Source organism: Tachypleus tridentatus, chromosome 2 (genome assembly GCF_004210375.1).
Source record: "Tachypleus tridentatus isolate NWPU-2018 chromosome 2, ASM421037v1, whole genome shotgun sequence".
In the NCBI taxonomy this organism is placed as follows: Eukaryota; Metazoa; Arthropoda; class Merostomata; order Xiphosura; family Limulidae; genus Tachypleus; species Tachypleus tridentatus.
Window position 1 is genome coordinate 31,444,282 of NC_134826.1, and position 21,986 is coordinate 31,466,267.

The window sequence follows — 21,986 nt, forward strand, 5'->3', positions numbered from 1 at the left end:
AGAAAAACTACCTAACATGAATACTATCAAACAAAAAATGACAATTCTATAGAATTGAACATAAAGAGTCCCATGTCACACTCTTTTTGATGGAGGGTTGATGCATAATAATTTGCATGAGAGATGCATTGGAATTCCAATTGAGGGGAGGTAGAAGGCTTGTGGCATGAGTAAAGTTTTTTTATTTGCATAGAAAGGGCAGTATTGAATGAGGATAGCTATTTATTCAAGCAGAGGTAATATACCATATCAGAATTTCAAATTACATTTTCAGTGCATATTTATATGGGAAAGCTGTGACACCTGCTCCAATTCACAGGTTTATTGACCAATTAAATAAAAGATTATATGATTGCACATGCCTTTAGATTATCCATTTTATGAGAAGAAATGTGGCAATCACATGCATGAAATAAGTGTTGCAATCAAGACGTTATTATTCACCTGTTAAAAGTTAATTTTCAGGAGGTATACTATGTCTTCTCATGACTAAGATAACAGAGTAACTACTGTTGTCTACTAACAAAGCTAAGTACATATCAAACGTTAGTAAAATACCTGAATATTTTTTAATTACTTCCAAGTACAAAAAAACTGCTAAACATTTTGTGAGAGATTATAGCTGAGAGAGAACTGGGACAAAGTGTCCAATTTCTCACTAGTACCTTTAATTTATTGTTTCAAAAAAGCTTAAAAATGCCAGAATATCATAAAAGAAAAATTGGCATGGGACTTGTACCACATGATACCATGCTGGAAGTAGTGAATACTGTTGATAAAGGCAAATCAATACAAGTACAACAAAATAAAGGAGTATAAAAAAGTTTAGTTGCAAGATATCTGAAGAAATACAACAGTAATCCAAATACCAGACTGGCACTCAACTACACTCAAAGTCAAGTGTTCAATGAAAATGAAGAAAAAATATTGCAGAATACCTAACAGCTGCATTAATGATGCTTTGTATTCTTACTCGTATCAAAATGAGACAACTAGCTTTTGAACTGGCTCTGACGAAGATGGCCAGAAAGGATTGGTTTACTTGTTTTAATGTACAGACAATCCATTCTACTGATACAACTTCATTGATACATGCATTTGCTTTATTCATTTTCTTTTTGGAAACAACTATAAATGATAAGAACATTGTTGATAGAATAAGCTGGACAAATCTCCACAATGCAAAATGTTCCAAAGGTTGTAAGCAGTAAAGGCCAGAAACAACTGGGCCAAGTGACACTGCATGAATGAGGTGAGCGTGTGACAGTTTGTGCTATCATTTATACAACTGTAATACATTATACACTGTCCCCAGCTCTGTTATTTCCTAGGAAAAACAACAAATGCATTTTCCTTACTGGAGCTCATGAAGAATCCTAAGGATTGGTGTCTGAGTCTGGTTGGATAAACAGTGACCTATTCATAAAAGTTATGAAACATTTTGTTACACACAGTCTTCTTCCAAGGAACATCCTGTCATTCGAGTCAATGATAATCATGAAAGTCATTTGTTTGCTGGTCTTCTGAAGTATGAAAAGGACCATGGAGTACATGTTATCACACTGTCTCCACACACAAATCATGAAACCCAGCCACAATATTGGTCTCTTTTTGGCCCGATTAAAACATAGTTTATTGCTGAGGCAAACAGCTGGATGGCATGAAGCCCTGACAAATGTATTACAATAACAATACTCAAGATGCGGCAGAACCAGGTTCACCTGTGACAGCTTCTGCTACATCATTACCAAAGAATGTGAGGAGTGATCAGTCAGTACCAGGTCTCAGTCAAGCAGATCCACTTTATTCCAACTATGATGAAGTTCATGCACAACCTTTCTCATCCACACAGTCAGACCGAGGTCCCAGTCATACAAATCATCACAATGATGAAGTTCATGCATATACGTCTTCAACCGTACAGTCAGATTCCACTTCAGATACTGTTGCCTTCATTACACCTGAAGAAGTATGGGAATTTCCAAAGGTAACATGCTGCTATTTAACAGTTTGAAACTGACTTTACAAAAGAAAATCTAAAATTGTTTCAGTAGTATTTCAAACATCATATTTTTTGCACAAAAATAAAATGGAAAGTCAAGTATACCTAAAACTACTTGGATTCACATTTAACATGAAAAGTACTTATGAAATATCAGTATGATCTAAAACATGCTGCAATCCTCATTATAATTCCAAAAAGCAAAACTGTACATGTTAACAGTCTAACACTGATAATGCAAAATTAGTTGAAATGTATGAGAAAAATTATAAAGAAGTTGGGTTATACAGGAGACTACAAATGGAATATAATAAGTACAGTTCCAGTGAAAGATGTAAATTTAATGCCTTGCACCATATGTAATATGGTAAAATAGCAGAACTAGGCAATATAAAATTGTTTTCCCAGGTGTAATTTTTGGATTACTAATAGCCTATAATTCTTTATTATTATACTATTCTAAAACAACTTGGTTGATATGTCATTTCTGTTTCAATAGTGGACAAGTAGTCTTTGTAGGTTTATAAATGGTAAGAGAATCTACTCTATCCTAGACTGTATAACTTTTGTTACATACCATCACATGAAGACCCTCCCCATCCATTTTCACACTCTCCAGGGCAAGTACCACTTAAGCTGTCACAGGCTTCATTATCCCTGCAGTGACATTCTTGATCACATATTACTCCAAACTTACCAACAGGGCAATTAATTGATGTTATGTTTGGTAGAAAAGGCACTGATGGATCTGGAAATAATAAATTGATACAGAAACCTAGTATCAAAATAAGCCACAACATTAAGGAATAAATTAATTATAATATTATACTGCAATCACAACCAGTGTAAAATTTCATAAAAACTTTGGAAGGGGACACCCACAAGCAGACAACTATTAATATTCTCTAATCTATTTTTTGAGGAAACAATTACAGCTATATATAACAGATTTCTAGTGTTAGTCATCATTCTGCATACTGAGTTCCCACACTGAAATATAAAAAATAACAAACAAATAACGTCTTCAACTGAACATGTGTCTTTATGTATAACATTGATCTATTTAGTCTTGGAATACCACGACTCAAATTACAATTAAGTAATATTTTTTACTGAAAGAAAAAAATATGTCATTCTGACAAAGTAAAACTTCAACTTGAATAAGTTGTACAAAGCAACTGAAAAAAACAAGTACATTTTTATTTATTTGGGTAATGGAAGATGGAGAAACTGGTCAGAACACTCAACAGATTACAAAACAATACCCTAAGAACATTAGAGGAAAACAAAGTGAATGGTAATACAGAATAATACATCATAAATATGTTGTAAAGTAAGTAACAATATATTAAATAAAAATAGAAGGTTATAAGGCAGAGCAAAACACCAAGCTGATAAAAGTCATATAGTAGTGTGATACTACAAAAAAAAAGTTAAAAGGGGTATAATAGAAAGTATAAAGAGCTACACAAAAGGTAATAAGATAATGTTGATTCTTTGTTGATCACTCAAGCTAAGTAGATGTCTCTTCTTTAGCTTCCTAGATGTAGTGTGACTTTTGCTTTGTTTTAACTCTTGACAAACAGTCCTTATTAGGACTTCGACTAGTGCTATGAAGCAGTAAAAACGTCTCCAGACGAACAATGCAGCTGTTCCACCGTTTTCAGTGGTACAAAGACTGTGTATATGCCACCTGGCTGCTAAGAAATCTCTGCAGACCATAGTCTAAACTTGTCATTATCTTCCACGGACAATCCCATTCCTGTAGACTTTAACAAGCCCCAGGCCACTTCTTCATCACCTCGTCATCCAGCCTCAGTCCCCTCCACTCCTAGTAAGACTGAACCACCAGAAGTCTGTGAGACATCACCTACTCGTCAACCCATCCAGTCACCAACAAACAAGTCCCCAGTCAGGTCTGCCAATCCTAAAACTCCCCCTGTTATCATCATTGAAGATGTTCCAGCTTCTTACCTCCAGCCCGACATTGCTCAAGAGATTTTAAAAACCTTTCCAGACATTCAATTCACAGAAATAAGAAGACTCCCAAAGGAGGGTATAGTCAAAGTATTCTCATCCAAGACACTATGCCAAATTATTATCTCCATGACCCGGATCCCCATTCAAAGGATCCAAAATCTCGATGCATGTTCCTGGTGCTCCTCAGAATAAGTTTTATGTGGTTGTACGTGGCATCCCTTTAGACATTACCACAAATGGAGTAAAACTTGAACTTGTTGCCACCAATATTTATGCACTCAGTGTAGAAAGGATTAAATCTTTAAAGACCGTCCTCCCTGCCCCTCTTGTAAAACTTGCTCTTGAAGATCAAGTTATAGCCAACAGCCTTGTTGGTAATGGTATAACTCTCTGGTTTGCTAAATACCCTGTCGAGACAGCTAAAACCTGGTAAGTGAATGCTGTCCTCCTGTGTTACAACTGTCAACGTTTTGGTCATACTCGTACTGCTTGTAAAGCTTCTCCACGGTGTGTTCATTGTGGAGGTCTTCATCACGTAAGTAACTGCCATAAGCCCCATCTGGAAACCACTTGCAGCAACTGTAATGGTAATCATGCTGCACCCTACCATGGCTGCCCCAAATATCAACAAGTATTAGAACTGAAAAACTTGAAGCTCGGTAAACCAGCACCCTCAGCTGAACCTTCTAGTGATTTCCCCAGCCTTCCTGCAACCAATACCAATCCAGTCCAGGTGCAGCATGTCGACTATGTAGCAGCCCTGAAATCACAAAGCCCAAAAGTCAACAGGACTGGAGTACAACAAACCTTGAAGGCTACTCCAAATAATCCCAGAGGTCTCAATGATGCCTTTCTTGAGCAGCTGGCTACTTTTGTAGCTGATGTTGCTACCATGGTGCTCAAAAAACGATTCGAGTCGACATACAAAGTATTTTCCTGAATAGTCCAATCTTCCAAGTTTTTCCTAGATATCAAAAACCCAGATCCATACACTATACATCACTGAATTGAAACAAGAAGGACCAAGGCCACCCCAGGTAAGTATAATGGTTTCTTTTCTACATACAAATATCCAAGGTGACCTTTATTTTAAGAAATATGAACTTTTTGACCTCTGTAATACACTGATATCATCTCCATTAATGAAACCCTGTTAAGTAGCAATCATTCTTTCATCCTCCCTGGTTATAAAATTTTCTCTGTTCTCCATTCTGCCCCCACTAGATGCATTGCTCTTCTTTTTAAGCCTAACTTAAATATTAAAATTCTATAGCCTCCTTCTCAGCCCCTTAACAAAATTATTTAAGCTGAATTAACCCCCTTTAACTTCCCCCCATCACTCTAGTCTTAATTTATGTCAGCAACAAAAATGGTTACTTTAACAACTCTGATTATAATTTTGAGACTGAACATTTTTTAAAGGATACTAATAAATTTAAGAAATTACATGTACATCCTACAAAAATTAAACAAAGTCGTAGAGATATCTGTAAAAGTTGGAAAATATATTGGCACAGGATCAATATTTTATAAGATCATTAGGTTGTGAACCTGGTAATCTGGATTGATATTCTAAAAGGCCACACAGAAAGTTTATCTTGTAGTATGATATATAACTGTACCATACATTAGATTTATTACCCCACTTAGCTTACAAGCAAATGTTTTTTCAATTTCTGTGTTTTTTCATTTTTCACATTTTGGACACACTGATGTGTTCAAGTACATTATTGAAATTTACCCTTTATCTAGTGCACATGACACTTGAATTTACAAACTGGTTCTTATCAATTTTTCTCATACAAAAAAAGATAACATTTAAAACTTTGTTTTTTTTAAATTTTGTGCAAAGCTTCTCGAGGGCTATCTCTAATAGTTGTTCCTATTTTAGCAAATGAATTGCTGGAATGACCATTATAACACCCTTGTGACTAACAGGGTGTGAATGATTGGTGAGTTGGATTCAAACCTCTGACCCACAAATTGTGAGTAAAGTATCCTAACCACTGAACCGGTAACATCGTGGGAGCAATAGTTTGCCAGTATGCTGTAAATGCATAGGCTGCTGAAAGAACATAGATCTATGAGGAAGTCTTAATTTGTTTAATGTTAGTGTTTTTGAATTAAAGCCAAGTTTTGCTAAAAGTAAGCAGACTTGTAAGAAGGTTAGATTTATACTTTTCATAATTTATCGGTGTTACTTTCAGTAATGCTAGTGAATTTTCTTTTTAACTTTTATATAAATTTAACATTTACTTTCAACAAACATGCTTTTAGCATGCTTTGGATAATAGTAGGTCTTAGCTTTCAACAGAGTTGAGATTTGATTAAATTTGTAGTTTATGCATTTTTTTCTTATTTCAACAGAACTTGGTGGTGTTATATGTTTAGCTTATATCACACTTAGTGTAACATGAGGAGGAGTAGACTGAACTGGTAAGAGAATCTAATAAAGATTTTTCACATATCTCTTACCAGTTAAACATATTGACTTGAAAGTTGCTTGCCCTTGTATTTTATTTTGTATTATAATGTGTTTTGAATTAGTGTAATGGACTTGTGCATTTGCATACCATCTCTTCATGTATAATTAACTTGGTCACAGTTTGGAAAGAAATATTTTGTGATTCAATTTCATAATGTCCAGCTAGCAAGTACTGACTGGTATGAGATAAATTTGTGAGCCAGGAAATACCACATTCTGTTAGACCTATTGTTTTGAATACACACACATATACATATATAATATTTTAATGAACAAAACAAGCTCAAAGAAGAATAACTTAAGACTGCTGCTTAAATTAAAAGAATTCCTAGGGTATAAGCTATTATATATGATATAAAATGTACCATGGGTTTTGGAGGTGAGAAAAGAGGTAGAACTCACATTGCTGTGGGAATACACTATCTATCAGTCTTGACCTTTGTTTTCCAATCTCACATAAAGAAACACGTAAAAATAGTATGTTCATTAAAAGAGATAAAAGTTAGGACAGCAAAATATGAGTGCTCAAGCACACAATGTCTTACATCTATATCACCCTTCACTGCCTTCACACTACAGCTATTACGTGACTGCTAGGGTTTCTTTCTTTTGCCCACTTAAGCAATTATTTTATTTTTTTCTTGTTTGCTCCAGTTTCACCCCATTTAATTGTCCTTGACAGTATCTGTCTTGTGGCACTCTCCACCTACATCAATGTGCTCTCCATCTATCTTGTTACTGTATATAAGCACCTCCTTCAGATAATATTGTCACTTTGTTCAAACTGGCCCAATCCTCAGTCTCTTATGCTGGCTTTTAGTGAGGAGGAAGGGTGTGAGTTGAGGTAAGCATTGCTGGAAATCCATTTCTAATTTAAGAAATTGTTAACTTTTAAAACACACTTAACTCTCCTCACACTACAGATAGAATTCCAGAATGATGATGTGGAGGAGCCAGTGATAACATTATCCATTCAAAATGCATCTGCATAGATCATGGACATACCAAGAGAAAATTAGCACCCTAGTCAGAAAGCTATACTACATCCAGAACCAGTATGCTCTTCACTTGAAACTTAAGTCATGTATTGCAGGTTGAATTTGATGTAATAATCCACAACCACTATTGGCCAGGATCCAATCATGTAGCTGAGGTCCCACTGGGAGTTAACTATTCAACTTGTATAGTGAATTTTTATTTCTACTATTATGAAAATATATTTCTTGTAAACTCTGCAAATCCAGATATTTTTACTTTACCTTACAGATATATATAGATGATTTAATTAGTACAAGTAATTCTCAAATGTATAATGTTACTGACACCATTTATCCAGGAGAATTAGAAATTGAAGTATTTTCAATTTCTAATACAAATACACATTGTTTACATTTAGAAATTAAAGTACTCAATAAAAATGATATCAATATAAATATTTTTGACAAAAGAACAGATTCTGTCTTTCAAATTTATGGTTTACCCTCCTTACATAGTAATATGCCATAGCCATCTGTTAAAAACATTATAACTTTGTAGATATTCAGATATTGTAAAATTTGTAATAAATTATAATATTTTACTAATAATGTTCAAATACTAATACAAAAATTAATAGTTAATGGATTTAATAAAAAACTTTTAGATAAAACTATTAAGCTATTCCGTAATAAATATAAAATGTACTAAATAAATACACAGAAACAAAAATCAGAGAAATTTTACAAAAACTTACTAATAATTAATTTTAGTTAAAAATAAGGTCATTTAAAAACTTGGCACAACTTTATGCAGATGTACACCTTGAGCCTCATATAAAAGCACAACAGTCACAGTAAACTTAGTATATTGATGTGGTTCAATGTCGTGTTAATTAGTGTCTCTACCATACTAGGGGAGGGAATGCTAACTTCAAAAGGTAATATCATCTTACTTACCCCCAAGTAGTAGTACCTTATTTCCTTATTTTGATCTTTTTGTGTTTATCTTTTTCTTATCATTTTAACTTGGAAGAGCAGTTACCTTCCCACAACTGTCTGCAGGCAGTGAAGGTTGATATAAATATGGGACATTGTGGGCTTCAGCACCCACATCGAGCTCTCCTAATTTCTAGTATATTTGTGTCTATTTCTTATGTGATACTAGACTGGTTGGTTAGTTTGTTGATTTAGTGTTTTATGGCACAAAGCAGCTAGGCTAACTGTGCCAAACATCCAGTAAAAAAGGAAAAGGTAAATTTAGTAAAATTCATAAAAGGAAATTAAGGTAAAACAAAACAAAGTTAAAAATTAAATAAATAAATAGCATAAAACCAATGTTTACATCTAGTCTACAATGTCAAGAGAAAAACTACACTAATTCAAGTTGTAAAGGACTGTAATAATCATAACTCGCCAGGAAGACTAACATATAAGTACAAAAACCACTGTCAGTCACCTGAAGTTGGCCTTTCCAGAGTTACTTAATGTTACAGTCAGTTTCTAATCTCAAATTGAACTAGATGAACTGTGATTTTTTTATTTATAAAAGTATAAATTAAAAACCTTAAGTGGCATTAAAAAGATTAATGGCCTTTAAAAAACTAAAAACATTATCAATGTGGACAGTGTCACCATCACCAATGACACTGTCTAACATTATGGAAAAACCTTGGGAGAGAACATGCTTAAAATGGTGCCATCGCTGTGAATCATAACAATAACAAGAAAGCAAAATGTGGCATGTTGGGATCTGAGTGTTACACAAACTACACACTGGTGAATCATTTCCAGATAAAAGAAAACGATGAGTTAAAAAACTGTGACCAATGCGTAGTCTAGTTAGAACAACTTCCTCTTTCCGATCCTTATGGTAACAAGACGGCCAAAGTCCAATATAGGGTTTCATTTGGAAAAGCTTGTTTTTGCATTGCTCACTCCAAGTCGACTGCCAGCTGGCAAAGAGCTGAGCCTTGAATACAAGACCATAGTCCATGAATAGGACAGGCACAGCAGTGATAGTGCCAGAGCAGATAGACTTGGCTGCAGTGTCGGCAAGCTCATTTCCACAAATATCAAACTGAATAGAAGTAGATGTTAAAGAGAAATGGGCCAGTCAGTTTTGAAGATTGGCAAGAACAGGGTGTGAACCAACGTGAAGTGATTCCAGGGCCAGTAGAGAGCTAAGTGAGTCAGTATAAATTGTGCAGTTTAAGTACTGCTTAGCTTCTATGTGATCCAAGGCAAGAGAAATGGTATACAGTTCAGCAGTGAACACAGAAGCTGTAGAGGGATTCTACACGCAACCACCAAACCACAATAAACCATGGCAGAGCCCACGCAGTTACCTGATTTCAAACCATCTGTATAAATAGGAATGAAAGGATGGTTTGAAAGATGTTCAGTAAATAGCAGACAGTATTTCCAATCAGAAGTGTCTACTTTTCTCAGATGAGTTAAAGATAAAAACATTTTGCTATCTTTTCATGAACAACATACTGAACTGATATTGATCAACAAGAAGGGTCACCTTCAACACAAATGGACAGATGGGCATAAAATCTGAGCTGCTGGTATTACAAGTAGGTTGATGTCTGTCCTACTTACATTTGGTAGAGACATTTAGTATCCTGTGAAGGTGAGCTCCCAACCTCACTCTCTTCTCCAAAAGTGGATAAAAGTCACTCAAACACTCTGGAGGAATAAACTCTGTCCCAGCGACTAAAAAAACATGTTGTGGTAAGAACTCTTAGTTACATTAGTAGAATATGCAGTATGGAGGGGGTGATGCACACTGGGAAGTCCTGAGGAACAATGCTCTTGAAATAGTGGAATAGGTGAACCATGTTTACCATATTTGTAAAAGCAAACTGAACCCAATTTATTCAATCCACTGTTCAGCAGGGATGAGCAGAATTACCTTATGCTTTACTGATGATAGTCCATAAGTAATGATTCAGTACAGCACAGTAATACCAACCAGTACGTCTTTAGGTGTTCCATAGTAACCACTATGGATGTGGTTTGATAAAAGTACAAGTGACCAGGAAATACTTGCTACAGGGTGGAATCCTGTAAAAAAATTAGGCTATCTTAAAATTAAACCCAAATGCCATGCAAAAGACTGCATAAACGCCACACATAAAGTATAAGATCTAATATGGATGGGTGGAAGATATTGTTTCATGGTTCCCTCAACAGAGAAGGCCAAAGGGAAAGTGGAAAAGGTGGACACTAGTGTAGGTACCTCAGAATACAAAACACAGTTTAAGCCTGCCAACCTAGTGCTACCAACAGAATGCAACATGGGATGAACAATTCACTGCTCAGGCTCTGGGTAACAGTTGAATTGGTATATAGACATACAGATGCAATACATTCCAGTCCTTATGGAATGCACCAGTTACCAAAGCCCTAAAGTGAGGTAACAAAGACCTAAATACCAGTAGCTAAGTGTTCCAATGAATGGCAAATACATCAATCATCTGTGTCTTGAACTGAGAGGAAATGCAATGGAAAAACTCCTTGATGAAGCACCCATTCTGTTGGGAGAATCTGAATGGATTGAGACAATTAATCCACCACCAAATTCATCATCCCCAGAATATGTCAAGCTAGTACAATCATATAATGTAATTGAGCTCAATATAGGAGGTCCAAAGTTCAAAAGCAAACATACCTGGATTGAGTAGCCCCTTGACAACACCACAGAACTGTCATAGTGAAGCATGACAACTTTGATCCTTAATAATTCCAGACCTTGAGACATTATCCTTTGAACAGCAAGAAGTTCTAAAATACTGACGTAGAAAGAAGTTTTGTTGTCCACCCATAAGCCCTAGAATTCTTAACTGCTAAGACATGCACTTAATCCCTGAAGCAAGGCATCCATGAAAAGACAGATCTAAGTATGAGGTATCAGCAGAGAAAAATTGAGTGTATTATTGCCCAAACTAACTGCACTCGAGATAAAAGATTTTGATCCTGAATAAGGTGACTAAAATATATATATGTAAAAACGGCTGGTATGGGTAGAGAAAGCTCTATGTAGAGAAGCGAAGGTGACTAAAAAAAAATAGTGGATCACTGTTCATGATCCATTGGTAATACAGAGACCACTGAAAGGGTTTGAAGTGCACTTCCCAAAGGAATGACAGATTCAAGTGATGCCCATAAACCCAAAAAAGAAAGAACCATTCATGCAGTGGAAAAAAGGAAATGTGAGTAATACTTAGACTTTCTGTTTCATAATGTGGAACTAAATGGGAGACAGTTGAGCCTGTCCAAGATACATGCTGAAAAAGACACCCAAATAAACAATATATTGCAAATAGTGGCAAGTCAACTCCATTATGGGAATGTGCAGCAACATAGAACTTGGTCATCCACAGACATGGAAAAAAATATTACCAGAGGGTTAGGGATAACTCCATTGTAAATTTTGAAGGGTCTATGAATTTATTTGTATGAGAAAGATTGATGGCTGAACACTAATCTAATATCTTTTCATGCACAACAAACAGATGGGAATAAACCCTAGAAGAACTGGAACAACTCTCTTCACTGTCTCCTTGACCAACAAAACTCTTGATACCCTTGATTTGCAAGAGACAGAAACACTAAAAGTAGGGTGGATAATGGTGATGTGAATTGAATGACTGCTGTTGTTACTTGGTGTTTTATGGTGCAAAGTAACTAGGCTATCTGTGCCAAACAAGTGGAGCAAAAAATGAAATAACAGTGAACGTATTACAAAGTTTAAAGGAAAAATAAGTTAAAATAAAAACTGTGGGCCAATGGATAAAAATTTAAGTAGAATTAAAAATGCCAATGGTTTTTAAAAACTTAAAAACATTTGTAAAGTAGCTAGTGTCACCATTGCCAATGACACTGTCCAATATTAGGGGTATACACATGATTAAAACGTATAAAATGGTGATGTCACTCATAGATGTAATGATGACATGACTGCCAAATGTGGGCAATTGTGACTTGAGTGTTACACAGACCACACATTGGTGCATCAGTCCCAGATAAATGAAAATGAGTTTAAAAACTGTGACCAATACATAGCCTAGTTAAGACAACTTTCTCCTTCCATTCCTTACTGAGAAAGATGGCCAAAGTCCAATAGAAGGTTTTATCTGGTAATGTATGTTATCCAAATTGACTGCCAACTGGCATGGAGCTGAGCCTTGAATACAGGGCTGTAGTCTACATATGGAAAATGGTATGGCAGTGATAGCACCATAGCAGACAGACATGAATTCAGTGTCAGGAAGCTTGTTCCTATAAATACCAACTTGGCCTGGTATCCAGAAAACTGGATAGAAGTAGATAATAAAGAGAAATGGGCCAGTGAGTTTTGAATATCACAGAGAACAGGGTGAGAAATAACATGAAGCAATTCCAGAACCACTACAGAGCTAAGAGAATCAGTGTAAATAGAGCAACTGGCATACTTCATAGCTTCTACATGATCCAGGACAAGAATAATGACATACAACTTGGTAGTGAACACAGAAATTGTAGAGGTGCAACCACCAAACCACAAAAAACCATAGCAAAGTCCACACAGCTACCTGATTTGGAGCCATCCATATAAATGGAAATGAAAGGATAGGTTGAAAGATGTTCAGCAAAAAAAAGTCATAGGTGGGGATGGTAATAAGCCATGGTGGGATGAGCTGACCAGTAAAGACAGCAACATCATCCAAGGACAGACCCAATTCAGCCAACTGCACCTGGATATGAATGCCAAAAGGAACAATGGCAGACCATTTATTCTTAAAAAAACAGTCCATTGAAGAAGGAAAACATAACTCCAGGTAGAATGCTGTGGTAAGGATCTAAGGTTGAAGCATATAGTAAAGACAGTTGCAAACAACAGAGGTATAGAGGAGGTTTGAGAGACTCAGTGTAAAAACTTTGGATTGGAGAAGTAAGGAAAGCCTCCTTGCAGAGCTGAAGCCCCATATGTTGAATGGGGTCCAACATCTTCAAATCAAAGGTTGTGGCAAAGCCATAGACCAGAGACCCATTGTCCAGTTTCAATTGAATGAGGGTATAATAGATCTGGAGCATAGAATAGCTACCCACTCCCCAAGAGGTGGAAGAGAGGACATGGAAGATGTTCAGTACCCTTGTACACTTGACACATAGCTGGTTGATATGTGGAATGAAAGTCAGCTTACAGTTAAATATAAGCCTAAAAACTTTGCCTTCAAGACCATGGGAAGCAAAATTTCACAGAGATGGAGCTTTGGATTGGGGTGACAAAAGTGCATGCAGATGGTGTTAGAGAGAGGAAAGGTAAAACCAATTGCTGTGGTCTATTTCAGTAACTGGGGAGGAGTTGTCCAAAAATGACATTAATATTTATGACATAAAGTTTGACACTCAAGACAGCCCTGAAGGAGTTCAAATTATTGTGGGAAAGAATGAGAAGATGCTGAACTGCACAAACTTGGAATTGCTGGTCTATTACAAAACATTTTAATAAAAATAAGCAAATAGCCATGTCACCAATATGAGTGGAGGTCTCACAAAATGCAATATCTGTGTGTAGTATCAAAAGCTTTCTAAAGGCAAAAAACAAACCAGAAACAAGATGTTGTTGCATGAGAAAGGTTTCCATGATTGACATTTCAAGTTGAATCAGAGGTCCATGGTGGGGTTAAGTCATCAAAACCCATACTGGGTGAGCAAGAAGAGATCATTTGATTCAAAGAACCAAGCAAGATGAGCATTACCATCCTTTCTAAGATCTTGCAGAGACAGCTTGTTAAAGCAATTGAATTACAGTTTGAAGAAATCTTGGGATCCCTCCTGGGCTTGGAAAAAGGGAGGATGATAGTCCTGTGTCAGCATCAGGAAAAGCATTCTCCTGTCAGATCCAATTAAAAACAAAGAGAAAAGTAGCAAGAGAGGCAGAAAAAGAGAGAGTGCAGCATCTTGTAGTGAATATCATCATGTACGACAGACCTAATGCCAGACCAATGAAGAGCAAGCTTGAGTTCTACAAGTGTAAAGGAAAAATTATAGTCATGGAGACAATCAGCCTGAAAGGAAAGAGGCAATTGCTCTGTCTAAGTCGTGATGACTAAGAAGGTGTGGGATGATGCAGAAGTGTTAGATATATGAGAGAAGCTTTCGCTGAGAGTATCAGTGATGTATCAGCAACTTCCTGGCCATCAAGATGAAAAGGGGGTGGAAGTATGCTGCCACTAATTTTCTAAATCTTGTCCCATATGACTTTGGAACTGGTGGTAGAAGAGATGGTAACTGTGTATTTAATCTAAGATTCCTTCTGGCTCTGACATCTGACCTACCAGTGGTGATGATGTTTCCACCAAGACGTCTCTTAAGCATAGCTTCTTTAGTGACTTGGGGTAGCCAGCAAGCCACTCTAATAATCTCTTTTGAATGAAAAAGGGAAACATCTGCCCCAAAGATTTCTCACACAATGAATGCACAATGAGATATCAAGGTGTTGAGTGTTGACTGTATAACAAATTCATCCATACGTGGTCATTTTCTGATAATGTTTTTTATTCTGTTTTTCATTTTTATTTTTTGCTCATGAATGGGGGTATCTATAATAAACTAAAAATATTTTTACTGTTTCCACCCACCACAGATCCCTATGAGGGGATGCACTGCAATGTCAAACAAGAACATTAAAGCATCACCAGGGTTTTATGAGCACTGTACCCAAACACCAGCAACAGACACAATGTCCACAACACCTCTTAAGAGTGTCCAATACTAGTACTTAGTTGACCTTGCCCAAGTGAACCAACCAATTGATCTTGCTGGGGCAACTCCAAGGCTGCTTGTGTAGAGGGAATCATGGCCAAAGTGGTGTGTTTGAGTTGGACACCTCAAGCACCAGGATCATCTTCTACACTTGATGGTTCACCACACACAGCAAACACATAGATGAATGTTCAGATTCAAAAGGAAGTAAACTGAATTTACAGAACCTACTCTGGAAGATCCCCTCACCATGTACAGAAATTCACCTCGTGAAGAACTGAATGACTAATTTTAATGCAAGTACCTGAATATGGATGAAAATATGGTAAAGGTTTTTCACACATTCAGACATTATTGTAACAGAGCCTCCACAAACCACAACTGCATACTGTAGTCACTGCTACCACTAGTGGCCTTTCTTCTGAGTAGAAGAACATTGTGGATAAGGGTAAAATCTATTATGGATACCAATGGACCAGGAGGTTGATGTTGGGAGTGAAACACCTGAGGTAGAACAATGACAAGCTATAGGAGCAAATGAACGTTGAGAACCAGTAATGGTAGGGATTACTGCTTTGTCACGAAAAAAGTGCCAATATTACGTGAAGGAGGTGCTTATATGCAGTACCACTGACAAAATAGATAGTACCAAGAGCATTTAAGTGGGGAATAAAAGACTAGAGCAAATGAGAAAAAATGACATTAATGTTTAGACAGGCAAAGGAAAGAAACCCTGGCAGTTAAATAATTGGTCAAGCTTTTTTTTCAAGCTTCTTCACTCGTCAAGATGGGCTCTGCTTCTGCTACAATGTATCGTGTCGGTGCGAGGCAACTGGAATTGCCTATAACCCAAACAAGTGGCACCTCTTCATTGATAGCTTATCCAGAAGCCTCAAAGCTGTGCTGCTCCATAAGGGGAATAAGTATCTGCCTCTTCCCTTGGCTCATTGGGTGCACCACAGAAAGAAATACTACAGCTACAAGACCTTGCTAGAAGCCTTGAAGTATGATGAGTATGGCTGGGAGGTTATCAGAGACTTCAAAATGGTGGCAATCCTGATGGGTCTCAAAGGAGGCTCTACCAAGTTTCCTTATTATCTTTGCCTTTGGGACAGCAGGGACACTGTAGTGCACTACAACAGGAAGCACTGCCCATAATGGACTGAGTTCTCTGTGGAAAGGCACAATGTCAAGGTGAGCCACTCATAGACCTCCAGAAGGTGTTTTTCCCACCACTGCACATAAAATTGGGTCTTATGAAACAATTTGCCATAACTCTTGATAAGGAGTCTGCAGCCTCCAAGTACCTTCGAGACTTCTTCCTAAGCTGTCTAAGGCAAAGGTCAAAGCTGATGTCTTCGTTGAACCACAAATAAAGAAGATCCTAGAGTGCACTAAGTTCCCCAAGAAGCTCAGTAGGAAGGAAAAAAGTTTGGGGCAGCTTTGTCGCAATGGTTTGGAGCTTCTTGGGCAATCACAAAGCTGAAAATTATGTGGAACTGGTTGAGGCTCTGGTGAAGAACTACAGCAAAATGGACTGCAGGATATCCCTGAAAGTCCATATCTTTGATGCTCATTTTGATAAATTCAAGGAGGATATGGGAGCATACTCAAAGGAAGAAGACAAATGCTTCCACCAAGATATACTGGACATTAAACGCCACTATCAAGAAGCATATAATGAAAACATGATGGTAGACTATATTTGGAGGCTGATACGTAAAAGTGATTTATATTACAGTCGCAAATCTTGAAAAACTACTCAATTCTAAACATTTTTGTATAACTTTAGTATAAATACATGTAAATCTTGATTCATATGCTGTTTTATTCAGACCTTATGTGAATGAAAATGTGCAAATTTGCCCATTTTTACACAGAAAAATAGGTTGATTTCTAAATTTCATTATCCAGGTCACAAAAGCAAAGTTTGAAGGGAATAATGGCCATTTTCTGTACTTTTACAACATAAGCAATCAATTAAGAAATAACACATACTATCCAGGAACAAAATTTGTGTTACATAGGGTTATGGAAAAAATACAGAGGGATATAATGATGTCTGGTTTTGTAAGCCAGATTCTTCACAGTAGACATCTGTGAATTGTTGATGATAAATTTCCATGATAAATGGACAGCACACAATCCACTTGTTTTATAATCACATATGTTCAAAACAAGTCAAACATATATATAAATGTTTGTTACACAGTAGTACACAGAGCTTTAAATAATTCTCTTTTATCAAAAGTCCACACAAGTTGGTTCAGTTACTTTATAATACACCTGACAAGAATTAATCTTCTCTACTTTGTCATTACAACACAATCTGTGAAATTTATGCTTTAAAAATTGCCACTAAACACTCTTTACCACTTAACTTACAAACAAAATGTAGATCTATTTGACCATATCTCTCACTAACCTACTTGGTCAAGTATATTTACGTAAAAATGTTGGACTGAGGCTTATAAATGTCTACAAACTATAATACATTTAGAACAATGCTCAATGTAAAAGAAAAAATGAAGGTATGATTAGCATGATACCAGTTCACAACTGAACCATGCAACAAATCATTTGTAAATAGTTAAGCAAGCAAATTTCCAATAACTATCACTTCAAAAAACAACTTACTTTAATGCTCACACACTATAAACTAAATAGTACCCTCATATTAAATTTAAAATGAACATTTATGTATATCTAACCAATAGGCTTTGCACATGGTAACATCATGACAGAGCCTTTACAATGAAAACTACATTATAAGGCTATTGTAAAGATGCATAGTATTCAGAGGTTGAAAAGATTTAAGAATATGAAGTAAAACAATGTAATGAGGGTCCAAAACCATTTTAATATCATGTACTCAATCTCTAAATACCACAAAAAAAAAAGCAATAACATAATAAAACACTATGAACAAAAAGTAAAACATCAGTCACAAATGTACCCTCAAAAATCATAGGATGGCAAAATTATTACAAATACAAAATTATAAGTAAACAACATATTACACATTTAATAGCTCAATTCAACTGAAGTAAACCCAGAAACATAACATGTTAAAAAAACCATACAACAAACCTAGGTAATGGGTACAAAATCATTCACAGATGAGACAGATGGGAAAGGGTGGAGATTAGTATACAATGAAATTTTGCAAAGTAAAAATGAAACATTGTGCAAAGAAATAAGCTGCCAGTACTCAAAGTATCTATATTTTAAAGTGATATTATTATCATAGTGCATAACAGGTCTTACCTCTTATCTGACACGATTCTCCAATCCACCCATTGCTACAACTACCATTACACTGCCCTGTAATCCTATTACAAGCCTTTGAGCCATTAGCACAGTGACATGGTTGCTTGCAGTCTGCTCCATACCAACCAGGTTTACATTCTGTCATAAGAAACAGCATCATAATTTCATGTATTTATACTTTTTCAATAATTTCAAAACATGACTCAAAGAATCTATTTTATTCTTTCAATTAAAGGTAAAATTGAAAACACTGTGTATGAATATTATGGAAATGCATCAAATTCATTATTCTACACTATACAGCATATCGACTGTTTAATGGTTATGTATATGTGTTATATATATATCCTATATAAAAGCAAATGTGTGTCATGCCATGTATCATTTCTCAAGATAGAAGAAGACATAAAAGCCAAAATATATTCATTCAGATAGAATAGTCTGATTACTGCCTGCCCATTATGATTTCACGAATGGAATGCAAGGGATTAATGTTAGGGGGTGCCATAAAATCTTATAAGTGCAGTGAGTCTTGGTATAATAAGTCTAAAGTAGAGCTGTAGTGTGAGGTTACGTAGTCTTGAGCCAAGTAAATAAAAGTTATCATGAAAGCAAAAATATCAATTCAAGTTGAAACTTAAATCACTTCTAAATCAAGTTGTTTACAACATATTAAAAGTTGTTAATCTAACTAAGTTTTACCACTAATTATTCTATAAACACCCTTATTCTCTTTGTCATTCTGTCAAGAACACTTTCATGCTCTTTTTTTTTTTTAATGTTCAATAACATTATGTAACAAAATTTTTACTTTTTCTTGTTCCTGGGCAGAAAGTGTTATTTCCCAATTGCTTATGCCTAAAGTAAATAGAAAAGACATATTTCTCTCTTCAAACTTTGCTTTTGTGACGTGGGAACTTACAATGAAAACATGATGTGAGACTATATTTGGAGGCTGATATGTGAAAGTGATTTACATTACAGTTGTAAATCTTGAAAAACTATTCACTTCTAAACATTTTTGTATAACTTTAGTGTAAATACATGTAAATCTTGATTTATATGTTGTTTTATTCATACCTTTTGTAAATGAAAATGTGCAAATTTACCCATTTTTACATAGAAAATAGGTTAATTTCTAAATTTCAGTATCCAGGTTACAAAAACAAAGTTTGAAGGGAATAATGGCCATTTTCTGTACTTTTACAACATAAGCAATTAAGAAATAACACATACTATCCAGGAACAAAATTTGTATTACATAATGTAATATATATATATATATATTGTTGCCTAAAAAAATTATTATGGGATGTTATACAGTCCAGAACACTTACATGCTCCTATTTGATTATAAGAAAACCCACTTGTAGAGAAAAATATATACACTTAAAAACGGCTGGTATGGGTTGAGGAAATTATTTTTAAATGTCATAGAGTAGTTTTTAACTATTATATAATATTATATTCTAATAAATGTTTTAATGTTTCCTTTTTTAATAATGATCTACAATATAATCAAGGTTTAGCAAAAACTATTATCCAATGTTATAGGGTATTTTTAACTATCACATGAATTACAGTGATTTTTTAAATATTATGGGATATTATAGTGTTTTATCTATTATAGTATGCTATAGAGTAGTTTTAATCATTATGGAATATTATAGATTGGTTTTTAAACTGTTATAGAATGTTATTGTGGTTTTTAACTATTATGGGATGTTATATAATGATTCCTAACTATTATGGGATGTTATAGTGATTTTAAACTTAAATCATTTCTGAATTACACTATTTTCTGTTAAATCACAAATGTTTATATAAAAAACCTCTTTAATCAATGGAAACTCTAAATTAAAAATCAACAAATATTTTTCCAGTTTTGTTGTTTATACACTTCATTTTATACTTTCAGTACACAGACTAACAACTACATTAGGTTATACTTTTGTTGCTAAGCAACATGACATAAAAGCTACAGTTGGAACATAGTGTTACCAAAACACATAGCTTTCCTTTATATTAGAAGTTGTTAATCTAACTGATTTTCATCACTAATTATTTGATAAGTACACCAGAAATTTATGAATGATTTAATTCAGATTGGCTTACAAAGGCATTTACCAATGTTTGACTGCTTCAACTGCACTTTTCTGCCTGTTTGTCGATTTTGCAAAATTTATTTATTTCATTAGCTATAAAGTGTGAGATTAGGGTATACTCTAGGGGTTGGCATAGTAGCACTTGCTCCACCAATTTTGACATGATATTTACTAGTATATGTATACATATGTTATGGAATTATTTCCTTTTTCACAAAGTTGTGCTGATTAGACTTGAATAAGCGAAACTGCAGTACACAGCAAAAATTGTGGCCAATCAAGGACTGCATTAGGCTTCTACAATACAGAAGAGATTTTGGGTGGAGAAGAACTGATTGATTTCTGAACACCTCTGGTTATTTTAAACTGAAATATCTGGCAAAGAATGAACGAGTAAAAGATATTTTAAAGTGTACTTTTTGTGAAAAGAAAATCTGTAATATATTTAATAATATTACAGATTCACCTATCTCGCCTTGTCAATAATTAAGGTGTTAAATCACACAAGTCTCAAAGGAGCTTGTTTGATGAGTAGTGCTTCAAAACAGTTGTTCCTTTTTAGCCTCACACATAAAATTAAGGTTTTAGTCATGCTGGGAAATGAAGGAAATTAAGAGCTATGGAGCTGGTATGATTCCCACCAATTAGCCTTAAGATTATTTTAAAGCATATATTTATTAATTATTACTAGTTTAGGCAGCTAAAATATTATCTGTCTAGATGTCTGACACTTATACATCATCCAGGATAATCATGAATAAGGAACAAAGGAGAGCCAGTCTTGTCTGTAGCTTGAGCTTGGCATGACAGAGACATCAACATAAAATTTATATAACCATTAATCTCATTCTAATACATCTTCCTCTTTCATTCTTATTTGATGTTTTTTTTCTTCTAAATTTAACACATTGTTACACTGACTAGAATATTACACAGAGAGAGAGAGAGAGAATAGTAAAATCTAGAATTTATGACATAAAAATATACATTTGTTGAAATAGCATGCCCAATTATCACACATCATAATTTTTAATTTTACTACAATACCTCTTTAAAAAAAAAAAGGAAAGGAAACCGTATTACAAGAATATATGAAATATTCAGTTTGTCAATATATATATAAAATCAGATAGATTTTTCTAATAAATTGAGAACAAGCAGACAAACTATATTAACTAGCGCTAACCAAATATTGCAAATGATGTACTTTTTGTTTTCAATATGTGTTACCTGTAGCACATATAGGCCCCTTGTAGCCAGGAGCACAGGAGCAACCGTAAGGGTCTGGTTTACAGAAGAGATGAATGGCACAACCCCTATCTACATGCTGTCCTGATGTGCAAATCTTCGAGCATTCAGCTCCAAATAGATTACCACCACATGCTAAGTGAAAAGAGCAAAAGTGTAATGAG

At 35.1% G+C, this 21,986-nt stretch overlaps 1 pseudogene across 1 annotated transcript in view; it reads right to left on the reverse strand.

Annotated features, from left to right (window-relative positions):
- Positions 1 to 21,986, reverse strand: part of LOC143240317 (receptor-type tyrosine-protein phosphatase S-like) — a 171,755-nt pseudogene that overhangs the window by 124,604 nt on the left and 25,165 nt on the right. The window contains exons 6-8 of the transcript XR_013021713.1: positions 21,805 to 21,957; positions 18,467 to 18,607; positions 2,580 to 2,750 (exon numbers count right to left, since the gene is read on the reverse strand). The product of XR_013021713.1 is annotated as a receptor-type tyrosine-protein phosphatase S-like (transcript). The remainder of the gene's footprint in view (positions 1 to 2,579; positions 2,751 to 18,466; positions 18,608 to 21,804; positions 21,958 to 21,986) is intronic.